Source organism: Semicossyphus pulcher, unplaced genomic scaffold, assembly GCF_022749685.1.
Source record: "Semicossyphus pulcher isolate SPU_LCO1_2020_fin unplaced genomic scaffold, fSemPul1.0.p SCAF_2, whole genome shotgun sequence".
In the NCBI taxonomy this organism is placed as follows: domain Eukaryota; kingdom Metazoa; phylum Chordata; class Actinopteri; order Labriformes; family Labridae; genus Semicossyphus; species Semicossyphus pulcher.
In genome coordinates this window covers 30,218,907-30,231,017 of record NW_027211693.1, presented here as the reverse complement: position 1 = coordinate 30,231,017, position 12,111 = coordinate 30,218,907, and positions in this window count along the sequence as shown.

The window sequence follows — 12,111 nt, the reverse complement described above, 5'->3', positions numbered from 1 at the left end:
TGCTCTGCATGTCACCCTGTGTACTCTGTATGTCACCCTGTGTGCTCTGTATGTCACCCTGTGTGCTCTGTATGTCACCCTGTGTACTCTGTATGTCACCCTGTGTGCTCTGTATGTCACCCTGTGTGCTCTGTATGTCACCCTGTGTGCTCTGTATGTCACCCTGTGTGCTCTGTGAGTTCCCCTCTGGCTGAGAAGAAGATGCCTGTTGCTCTTTCTTTGACACTTTTTTAGTTTTAACACCATTAGCTTTACATCAGCGAACATCCCCCTGACTGGAAACAAAAATGTTTACATCATCCGCATAAGCAGAGAGTGTTGGGGGACGCTCAGTGCCACAGGACCCGGGCAAAGAGAGCCCGCTGAGCCGGTCCCTCAACCTGCACAGCAAGGGCTCTGAGCTGGCCTGAGATGGGACAACCCTGTCTGATCCCCCGCTGTACAGGGATGGGCCGACTCACCAAACACTGTGCGTTCTGAAACAACGTACCAACCCAAGACAAAAACCCGTCACCAAAACCAAAAGCCTTCAGTGCAGAAAACAAGTACGAGTGATCCACCCTGTCAAACACCTTCTGCTGATCCAAAGACACAAGACCAACATTTCCATCATAAAATCCACAAACATCAATTACATCTGTGATGAGGAAAATATTGTCCATGATTGTCCGGTCTGGTACACAGTAGCTCTGATCGGTGTGTGTGATGTTTCCCAGGATGTCCCTAAGTCTATTGGATAAAGCTCTGGAAAGTATTTTGTAATCCGAACAGAGAAGAGCCACCGGCCTCCAGTTCTTCAGTAAGGCCAGGTCTCCTTTCTTTGGCAACAAAGAAAGCACCGCTCGCTGACAGGAAACAGGAAGAGATCCTGTTTTAAAGCTCTCCACCAAAACACTGTGTAGATCGTGACCAAGAACGTTCCAGAACCTTTTATAAAAGTCAGTGGAAAGGCCATCAATCCCCGGTGCCCGCCCAGATGTCATCTGATTGATGGCAAACGTTAACTCCTCCAGAGTCAGCTCACAGTCCAGAGCAGCTGTTTCCTCCTGACTGAGCTGAGGAAGACCCTCCAGGAGCTCCCCACGGCACTCCAAGCTGCAGGTTTCTGCCCCAAAAAGGTGTGAGTAGAACTCCACAGCATGGCTCCTCATCTCAGCCGGATCTGTGGTCACTCTGCCCCCTGGTAGCTTCAGACAAGACATCAGCTTCCTCTGTGCCACCGATCTCTCCAGGTTGAAGAAGAAAGTGCTTGGGGCGTCCATGTCCTTAAGCTGGAGGAAACATGACCGGACCAGCGCTCCCTTTACTTTCTCCTGCAGGAAGGAGCTCAACTCCAACCTCTTCTCCCGCAGCAGAGGACCAGTGGTGGGTTCAGAGCTCCTATTTAAACCCTCCTCAATGTTTTTAATTTGGACCTCCAGATCTTTGACAGCTGCCTTAATCCAGGCAGAAGAGTGAGAGGTGTACTGCTGGCAGAAGACCCCAACCTGAGCTTTGCCTACCTCCCACCACAACTTCAGGCAACCAAATTCAGCTTTTTCTGTTTTCCACTGGTGCCAAAAGCGTTCAAAACTTTGGCAGAAAACACTATCCTGTAAGAGTCTGTTATTAAAGTGCCAGTAGGATTTAACCTTTTGTACGGGCTGAGGGTTTTTGACATGTATATTCTATCCAGTCTGGCTGCACACACCCTGTTGTCGCTGACCCTGACCCATGTGAACTGTCTGGACTGTGGATGTTTTGTTCTGAATGTGTCAAACAGATCGAGGTCGAATATGACAGAGCTCAGAGTCCTGGAGGACTGGGGGTGGGGTTCTTCACCGATCCTGTCAACAGTGAAGTCCAAAGTACAGTTAAAATCCCCACCAATAATAATTTGGTCCTGCTGGTATGCATTTAACTGGTTTTTCAGCAGGGTGTAAAAACCTACTCGCTCTGCTCCATTGTTTGGGGCAACAGAAAGTAGAGCTTTCTATTTCTGCCTGAACAATTAAGAGGCGGCCCCGCACCACCTCAGCACAAGATAAAACAGAAGCTTTGGCAGACGCTCTGAACAGAACCGCTACACCTGCACTGAAGTTGGTTCCATGACTGAGGTGATATGAACCCTCCCAGCATAAACCCCAGTCTGTCTCATCGGATGGATTAGTGTGTGTCTCTTGCAGAAACAACACATCAATCATCTTCTGAGTGGTTCAGATATTAAAGCCCTTTTCTGTCTGTCTCTCCCACCAGCAATGTTTGAGGACCCGATCTTAAGGCTCTGCATGAAGAGGTCAGAGAGGAGAAACAGACCAAGCAGAGGACAGTGAAGAGAGGACGACACCCTGTGAGGCATGATCATTTTATTCTTTAGTCTTTTTAACAGTTTGACTGCCGGCTCTTCTCGGTGCAGTGAGGTGTTTCTTTAGACGGAAGCGTTTCTTTTCTTCCAGGAGGTCAAAACAAACCTGTCTTTTCAGCGTGCTGACGGATGTGATGAATGTTTCGATGTCACTAAAATAGTCACTCGCTTTAACAGACTTCTTATTGAATGTTTCATCCATGAACTGGTTAATTTCTCCCAGAGAGTAAAGCTCTGTGCTCCTGTTGGATGCTTCAGCTGTGGACACATTATCTGATTCACAATCTTCCTCCATGTCCTCTCCCCCACATGATGCCTGACTGCACACTGCCTGTCCTTCACCAGTGAGCACATCTCTTCCTGCACACCTTGTGGAAGCTTCTTCCTCATCATGCCCTTCAGCCTGTGTTTGTCCTGCAGCAGCTGCAGACTGAGAGCTGCTCAGGTCTTCTGCAGCCAACGTTACAAGAAGCCACAACCGCAGCACGATCCACCTCCGCACACACCCGCGTCCGCATGTGAGACAGCATGAGCAGATACATCTTTACCCATAGAAGTTCAGCATCCTCAGCTTTAGCATTTAGCTTTAGCATTAAAGGAACCATTTTCACGCTCTACTGCACCTGCACCCCGAGGCTGATGGGAGCAGTGGTGTTTTAAATCAAACCCCCAAAAATTCAGACATTTCTTTGATGTTAGTTAGTTGGTTAGTAAATTAGTTAGTTAGATACTTTATTAATCCTTTAGAGGAAATTTCACTGCTACAGCAGCTTCAATCACCGTCAAGACACCACATGTAACACTACAACACAATCAGGCACATAGAAATACAAAATCAGTTTCTAAACAAAACTCAAAATCACAACTGACACATTAAAAGATACTGAATAAATAAAAACATACACTGTGGATGGAGATGGACGCAGATGGCTTGATGAATGACAGCAAGACCATTACCACAGCTTATCTTACCAGGGATCCCCCACCGGGGAATCACTCATGAGCAGTGCTTTTGCCACTGCTGTTGAATCCTGTTTGCTGGAGAGGAAAACTTCAACCCATTTACTGAACATGTCCACCATGACCAAACAGCACTGTTTACCTTCACAGACTGAGAGTTCAATGAAATCCATCATCCAATGTTGTCCTGGGCCTGTAGGGGCGGAGGACTGTGCTGTGGGACTTTTGGAGCGCCCGCTGCATTGTGAGCTGCACAGATACAGTTTTTGCAGAAGTTTTCAGCAACAACAGAAACCCTCGTGTATACCAGCATGAATTAATGGCAGCACACATCCCCCCTTCACCCACGTGATCTTTTCTGTGAGCCAGGCGCGCATACAAAGTGAGAAGAGCACGTGGTAAACAGGGTTTGTCATCAGGAACGATCCAAATGTCATTTGTGAATTGAGCACCAGATTTTGAGCAAAGTGTTTTTCAGATTGTGCAGCCATGTGAGTGAAGGCTGTTAGATCAGGTGGAGTGTCAGACAAATGTGAGGATGAGAACATGTTAAATACATCACCAGCGCGGGCTGCTGCCTTTGCAGCTGCGTCCGCTGACGCATTTCCACGAGAAGCAGCATCATCACGTCGTGTGTGTGCTTCACACTTGATTACAGAAACTGCTGAGGGGAGCAAAACAGCACCAAGGAGTGATGAGACCAATAAATGGTTAGAAACAGGTTTACCTGAGGATTTTAAAATCCTCCGTGTCTCCAGAGGGCACCAAAGTCATGCACTACTCTAAATGCGTATCGAGAGTCAGTGTAGATGTTAACAGATTTACCAGCAGCTTGTTTACAGGCTTCTGTGAGGGCGACAAGTTCAGCTGCTTGAGCAGAATAGTGTGAGGGTAATTTACCTGATATCACAACTTCATGTTGTGTAACTACCGCAAACCCTGTTTGATTCTTCCCTTTTTCATCACGTGAGGCAGAGCCACCAACGACAAACTGGAGGTCAGCATTTGGAATGGGTACATCTTTCAGATCCACTCTGGGAGAGCAAACTTCCTGTAAAACTTGAACACAACCATGTGAGTCATCAGCCTCTCCATCCTCCTCAGTGGGCAGGAGGGAGGCGGGGTTAAGAGCAGAAGATTCTTTACAGTGATGTTAGGCATGTCCAATAAGGTAGTGTGATACTTAAACCAGCGCTGCGCAGAGATGTGATGTTTTCTGAGTGTGCAGAATGTGTGTGACAGCATGTGGAAACATAAGAGTCAAATCAGAGTACTCTACTGAGCATCCAGAGGCTAGTGCAGCTTTCCTGCAGCTGCTGCAGCTCTGACACACAGAGAGATTATTGCCACTGGATCCAGCTTTATTATTATTATTAGTATTTCTAAAGGCAACAGGACGTAATCTCACACAGTGTTTTTGGCACAACACTGATGTTGAATAGCATGCTTTGTTATCTACAAACAGTACAAAAGGTTTATCAGGGTCAGGTAAACCTAGAGTTGGAACACTTGTAAGTGCAGACTTGAAGTCAGTGAAAACCTGTTGGGCTTCAGGTGTCCACGTGATCTGATCATGGGCAGAGAGTTGTTGTCATGAATCAAAGATGAGAGAGGAGCTTGTTGTTCAGAGTAGTTAGGGATCCATTGTCGGGAATATGACGTCATGCAGAGGAAACTCATCATTTGTTTGTTTGTTCCCGGTTTGGGAGCTCCGATACAGCCTGAACACGTTTGGGAGAGAGGGATTTGCCCTCTGCTGTGATCACATGTCCCAGATAGGTTTCTTTAGTTTGAGCAAACTGCAGTTTTGTGAGACTTGCTTTGTGGCCATTTTCTGCTAGCAGCAAGATTGTGTGTGGATTCGGTACTGTGATGCCCCTTGTCATCATGTGTTTTCTGTGTCATCTTGGAGGTGTGCCCATGCAGGTAACTAATTAGAGTAACTCAGCTCACCTGGGCCCAGTGTGCTGAGGTTACTTAAGCTCCAGCAGGAAGCCTTTCTTTCTCTCCTCTGGCTCTCTCCACATGCACATGCATTTGGTGATGTTGGTTTGAGTTTACCTTTTGTCTTGTTTGCGTTATACAACACTTGCCCACATACACATTCTCCACTCATGCACATCATACAGTACTGATTACTGGTTTCCACACCTCATATTGTAAATACCTAATTTGGCCTAATTAGATTTAATCTGTTAAATAAAGCTCCATCTTTTATGTTGGATATTTAATTTGGTCTAATTTGGTTTGATTTGAATTAATAAAGATTTGTTTAAACGTTTGGCATGGTGTGGTCTCCCTTCTTTGTTGGGACTTCTGAGCCGGGTCAGGACAGGTACCTCAGGAACTCTTAGGTGAACTGCAGCATCTACTGCTTGCAGATCTTGTATCTCCATTCTGTGGGTGCACCCTGGTTTCTAGTTTTCTTTACAGGAGAGAGAGGAGTCCTGACTGGAGATGTTTCACAAAGTATAATGATCCCTCTTTTAAAGGGACTCAGAAACTGGCATAATGCCGTTAACTGCTTCTTTATTTTACTTCTTTATTTATTTATTTGCGAGCATATTGTTTTGAACAGGCCTGTAGTCTGATTTTGGATGAATGATTAAAGGTTCTGAATTCTTCATGAGACCTACATCATATTTATGTTTGGCCCAGAGACACTCTGGGACTGTCGACAGATGAGGTGGAATTTCAGGTGAAGCCATGGTTACATAGGCATCAGTAAGCAAACCACGTGGCGTGTCCTCAACTAATAGGACAGTTCTGTGCACATGTACAGCTGTTGTCAGTCTCGTACGATATACATCACCTTGCGCGCTGTATTCTCTTAGGATCCTCGGTGGCGAATGAAGTCATGACAAGCGGCCCTCTAACGAACCCAGTGTCCCAGATCTTGTCACTCCCAGTCTCGTGGTTTAGCCAGAGGTGCATGCATTATATTTCTCTGAAAAACACACTTTTGGAGAGAGGACAGGGAAACAGCAACAGCAGACTCCGAACTTTTCCAGTATACGTGAGTTAAACTTCTCTCTGGTTCAACAACTTGTCTAAACCATCTGTCCTCATACTCTTTATCTGCACCTTCATGAGTGTGTGAGGTGCAGTGTAAATCAGTTCTCCTGAACATCTGGTGAGTGTGTGCGGAATGAGTTGCCACACATAGGCATACAGCCGTGAGTGTGGGCTGTACTGCACCATGCGGGTGGGGTAAGACGGGTGAGTTCTTGTCAGTAACTTTCTCTGGTGTGGAAATCAGTACAATGTTGAGCAGACACATAAGATCTTTTTCTAACAGACAAAACAATGTTTGAACTTGGTGTGTTCTAGGGCGCATGCTACAGGGACAGTACACTTCTCCTGTACTGGGGTATCACTAGCTCCTACAGTTAGGCATGACCTACCACTGAATTTAGGAGGGGTGGACTCAGCATCTGCTATAATGACAGATGCTTTGGCCTCTGAATCTCAAAGAAATGGTATGGGTTAGCCTGCTATATAAACTAAATTGTTCTGCAAGCATCTGGTGTTTGATACAAAGTGAAATTTTAGACTGGTAAGGGCTTACGTTTAGCAGGTTTGGGTGAGTCGTCGTGTGGCGGCTGTGGCGTCTGTGTGTGTGTGCGTGTGTGTGTGTGTGGCGTTCTTACTGTCAGGGCTCGTGGGAGGTTGGACTTCACTCTCTGGGGTCCGCCCACCACCCGGCAGTCAATCTGAAGAAGGCACTCTCCATGGTTTTGCCCCTCCCTTCTTGTCCTTTGGATGCGGGCAGTCTGCAGCCCAATGTCCACTTTCTCCAAAGTTGAAACACACATCCAGATCATAGCCATGTCCTCAACGCCCAAAGCCGCGTCCACGTCCTCTGTCTCTGCCTCGCACACGGCCACCTTGTCCTCGGCCACTGCCTGTGGTAAACTGCACCATAGTCAATATAGCTTGAGCTCTCGTGTCCCGATGTTTCTTTTCTTCTTTCTTCTTTTTGCCGTCTGTCCTGCTCTTCTGCATGTTCCGCATGTAGCAGGATATTTGACAGAGAGGTTGTGTCCCATGTGATGCAGGAACGTTTCACAGCTTCACACAGATGTGGGTGCATCTGGGCTAAGAACAGTCTCTTTAGGTTGGATTTATCAGGGCGGAGTGGATGTCCGCCCAGTCCTCCTCCGGGATTCTGTATGCTGCTGCGTTGGTCAAACTGGGCTGTAGCTTTTTTTTTTCTTTTCAGCTTTATTTACATTCTTTGCTTCCTTCCTCAGTCTCACTTCCTCTCTTCTACATGCTTCTGTCCTCCAATCATTAACTGCCTTCCAGTCAGCCTGAAATGGCACAAACTTCTTTCTTTTAGATTTAGACATTTTTTCTACTTTCTTTCTTTCCTTCTGTTCTTTCCGTTCTTATATTTCACGTAGCTGGTCAAGTTGGCGGAGACTGAAACTGCCCTGTTGAGGGAAACCCAATTCTACCCATTTTGATAACTGATCACAACTTCCTGGGTGCTTTGACTCCATCACTTTAATCATGTCTGATTGGAATTTAGGTTTCGGACCTGGGTCCGGTTCGCGAGACTGCTTGCTCTGAGCCCTTCCCATCCATCCCTAGCCTTAACCTACTCACTCTTTGAATAAAGAACCTTGGAGTCAGTTATCTATGAGTCTGCCGGACTCCCACACTCTGTTAAGTTGCTATGACACGTCTGTCAACGACCCCGTGAAGCCCTTATCTCTACTTTAATAAACGACCTTGGTATCAGTCATTTACGAGTCAGCCGGACTCTCTCCTTGGCGACACGGTCCGTGAGATTTTAAGCTTTTTCTTCTTTTACCGGTAAACCTTTAGCCTACTCAAAAATCAATACTCAGCAACTAGACATCATTGGAAAATTTCAAAATTCACTAAAATTTTCTCTCACCGTTGTATTGTTTCTTAGCGCGCGGTTCTGGGTTGGTTCTTTTCCCTTTCGTTAGGATCCTAGTGCTGGCCGGGCTCCGCTGGGTGGGCAGCTGCGCTTTTCTGCCAGTCCGGCGGAGTCCGATCAGGCGTCAGTCCGATCATGCATCGAATCTCATCCTCGTCGGCAAGTTTGTGGTGGCAACTTCTGATGACGAGACCAATGAAGTTCTTTGGGAAACAAAGTTGTCTTTTGATGTCTTTTAATTGAAGAATATTAAAAGATGAGTAAAAGCAAATAACAGCTCGAGCTGGGTCAGACCAGTACTACACAGAACGCAGCTGTCTAGCTGACTGACACAGACTCAAGGTTCACAGTGTATGTTATACATTACAGAAAGAACTCCCTCTCACAGAGACAAAGTAAGGTGTTATTGTTCTGACTTTAGCTGAGGCGCCTGACTATCTAGAGTTTACCCCTTGTCCTGGAGCTCTCAGCCCAGACAAGGCCACCAACTATCTCTCTAGGACAGAAGGAGCAACAGTAAATCATGAACGTCCCTGAATGCACCAACACTTGGGAGTGGCTCAACATGCAGGTGTCATGCTGCGTTCAAGTCATATCACAGTAACAGTAATTACCAGCTTCTAACTTGTAACAGGAGTTCAAATTTTAATTTTTCCTGTAAATGAAATGAAATAAAATCAGTTGCTGCCTGGATGTGATGAAAACAATCTCTAACACATGATGTACTTTAGAAAATAGTCCAGAGAAAATTATCTAACTGGCAGTAAATGAGTTAAACTCTGCAAAACCTGAGCTTTGGGTGATTTCATGTCTGTGTTGAAGAACCAACATTCCTCCATGTAAACAAAGGTAGAAAACAGAGCTGCTGTAACACCCAGTACTAACACTCTGTCTTTAAGGCTCCAACTTTATCGTCTCTGCTCCACTGTGACTTTAAAACCAGAAACAGGCCGACAAAGCTCCTCCCTGTTTATGACTCAACACAGACACACCAGGAAACAGGCGCACACACACACACACACAGACAGAAGATAACTTTCACTGTGAGAAATAAAAGAGACGACTTCCACAGAGAGAGGACAGCTTCAGGAGGGAATACTGGGAATACTGGAATACTGCCACTTCAACCAGTTACTGACTGCACACTGTACGGAGCTTTAGAAAACACACGAGTCAAAGTGAAGTAAGTTACAGAAACTCTGTGCAGGAGGAAGTGGAGCCTCAGCAGTCTGACCTGTGTGAGCTGTCTGCCTGTCGTGAGTTTAGCTTCACTCAGAGGAAAATGGCTTCTTGTTCAGAGGAGGATCTGTGCTGTTCTGTCTGCCATGACATCTTCAAACATCCTGTCCTCCTGTCATGTAGCCACAGCTTCTGTAAAGCCTGTCTGCAGAGCTGGTGGACGGATAAACAGGCCCAGGAGTGTCCCATCTGTAAGAGGAGATCTTCAAAGCCTGAACCTCCTTGTAACTTGGTGTTAAAGAACCTGTGTGAGGCCTTCTTACTGCAGAGAGATCAGAGAGCTTCATCAGACTCTGAGGCTCTCTGCAGTCTGCACTCTGAGAAACTCAGACTCTTCTGTCTGGATCATCAGCAGCCAGCGTGTGTCGTCTGCAGAGACTCTAAAAAACACTCCAACCACACATTCAGACCCATCGATGAAGCTGCTCAAGATCTCAGGGAACAACTCCAGAAATCCCTGAAGCCCTTAGAGGAGAAACTGGAGCGCTGTAAAAAAGTCAAACAAGACCGTGATGAAACAGGAAAACACGTCAAGGCCCAGGCTGCAAACACAGAGGGGCAGATAAAGGAGCAGTTTAAGAAGCTTCACCAGTTTCTAGAGGAGGAAGAGGAGGCCAGAATCTCTGCACTGAGGGAGGAAGAGGAGCAGAAGAGTCAGAGGATGAAGGAGGAGATGGAGGCTGTGAGCAGAGAGATAGCAGCTCTTTCAGACACAGTCAGAGCCACAGAGGAGGAGCTGAGAGCTGCAGACGTCTCATTCCTGATGATGATGATGGAGTCAGGTGATGAGCTGCTCACATGTTGTTCTTATCTTTACATAAAGTCACATTTTTACAGCTTACATGATAAACAGATGAAACTTGGCTCAGTTCAGATGACAGACGTGTATTTTCTCTCTCTCTCTTTTGTAATCAGGTTCTCAGATACTTTGTTTCATGTGCCGAGGTTTTCACAAATCTGTCGTCTTCTCAAATCAATGAAGGTGAATGGAGTTTTTATTTCTTCTGCTCCGAGTGTAAAAAAGGACATTTGAACATGTCATTATGAACAGTTTGCTTTGGGGGCTTTTTAAACAGCATGTAGACAGCTTGTGTGTGATGAATTTATAGAACTGATTGTTTGCTGTGTGAAGAAATCACAACAACTCTGGAATAATTCAAGTCACAGTGATGACGTGTAATAAAGGCAGTGATCATGTTGGTGTGTGTGTGGTGTCATTAGTTAACACTTTACAGGAGAGGCCATGGTGTCAGTCAAATAAACAGAAGACAGGAGTGTGTTTGGGAAATGTAGTTTTATTGTTTTGTTGTGTCATGTGTACAAACAAATGTTTCAACCAGTATGTTTCAGATTCTGGGGACTATAAACATCCAAGGATTCAAAGTAATCTGTTCTGTAGTTTTTCAGGTATTGTTTTCTCAAAGTGTTGCTTAAGTGTAAAATGTGGTCCGACTGTTTGAGGAGAGACGAGGGAGATGGTGCGGGTAAGAGCTGTGATCCAATAGCAGTTCATCATAGTTTATCCTCATGCAGCGTGGGGATGAGATAGGCGTTTCATGGTAGTCCTGTTTGTTAATCAGCTGATCTTTTTGTTCGTCACTGTTCACCGAGACTGCACTCTGCTGTAGTTCACGTATTTCACAGATAAACCACAGAGCTGTAGAGGAGCCTTACAATCAGACAAAGTTCTACATCACGTCATCACTTCAGTCCGTCCAGTCTTTCCCTCCCTTCCTCTGTGCTCGTGCACAGCAGCTCCCCCTTCTCTGTGCTGTCAATCTGCATCATAGTTTCTTCTTATTTGATGTGTTTTTTTAAGTCTGATGAAAGTGAACGAGGCTCCGTGTTTATTTGCATACAGAGCAGGTTATCACCGTTTTCACTGAAGATGCATTTCAGGGGCTTGTTAATGCCAGGTGTGAACAGCTATGCTCAGAGCTGAACACTTGTGACCGGATTACCAGACAACTGTTTTTGCTTTTAAGTGAACCGATCTGCACTGTGACTCCTGTTCACATTTCTCTACCTTACTTCCTCGTCTCCTCGGTGCTTGCGCCTGTGATGCCGACATCGATCTCAGCGCCATCTCGATGGAACTCAACTCCTAAGAGAGGAGGCTCACCTGAGGAGCTGAAAGTGAGCATGCACAGGTATTTCCTGGAGTCTTACCTGCACGTGTGATGAATAAAAAGGCGTAACACACGGATGGAATATACTGAACATATACATATAAAAAAATATATAACCATGAACTCTGCGATGCTCATCCAAGAGAACATTTAATACAGCTGTGCGTTAAGACGAAACAATGGACAGGTGTTGCAGTTGTGCCACACGTCACATTTAAAGGGATGCTTTGTATATTTTTGAACTGCGGAGTTACTTCTTAATACTGAGTTTAATACCACCAGAAGATAGAGGTCAGAACGGCACCTGTTTGGATAAGCTGGCTGGAGTACCGACACAGAGGCGGGGTTTGTATTCAGGTTTGTGAACAGGTGTGTATTCCTACAACATCAGAGTTCGGGACAGCGGTTTATAGAAGAGACGACAAATACAAGAAAATAAACTCCTGATGAAGTGATGAAATGCTGTTTCACTGTGAAGAATTTTATGACTCATAAGACACAGAGGAATAACTGCTGCAGTGTGAGAC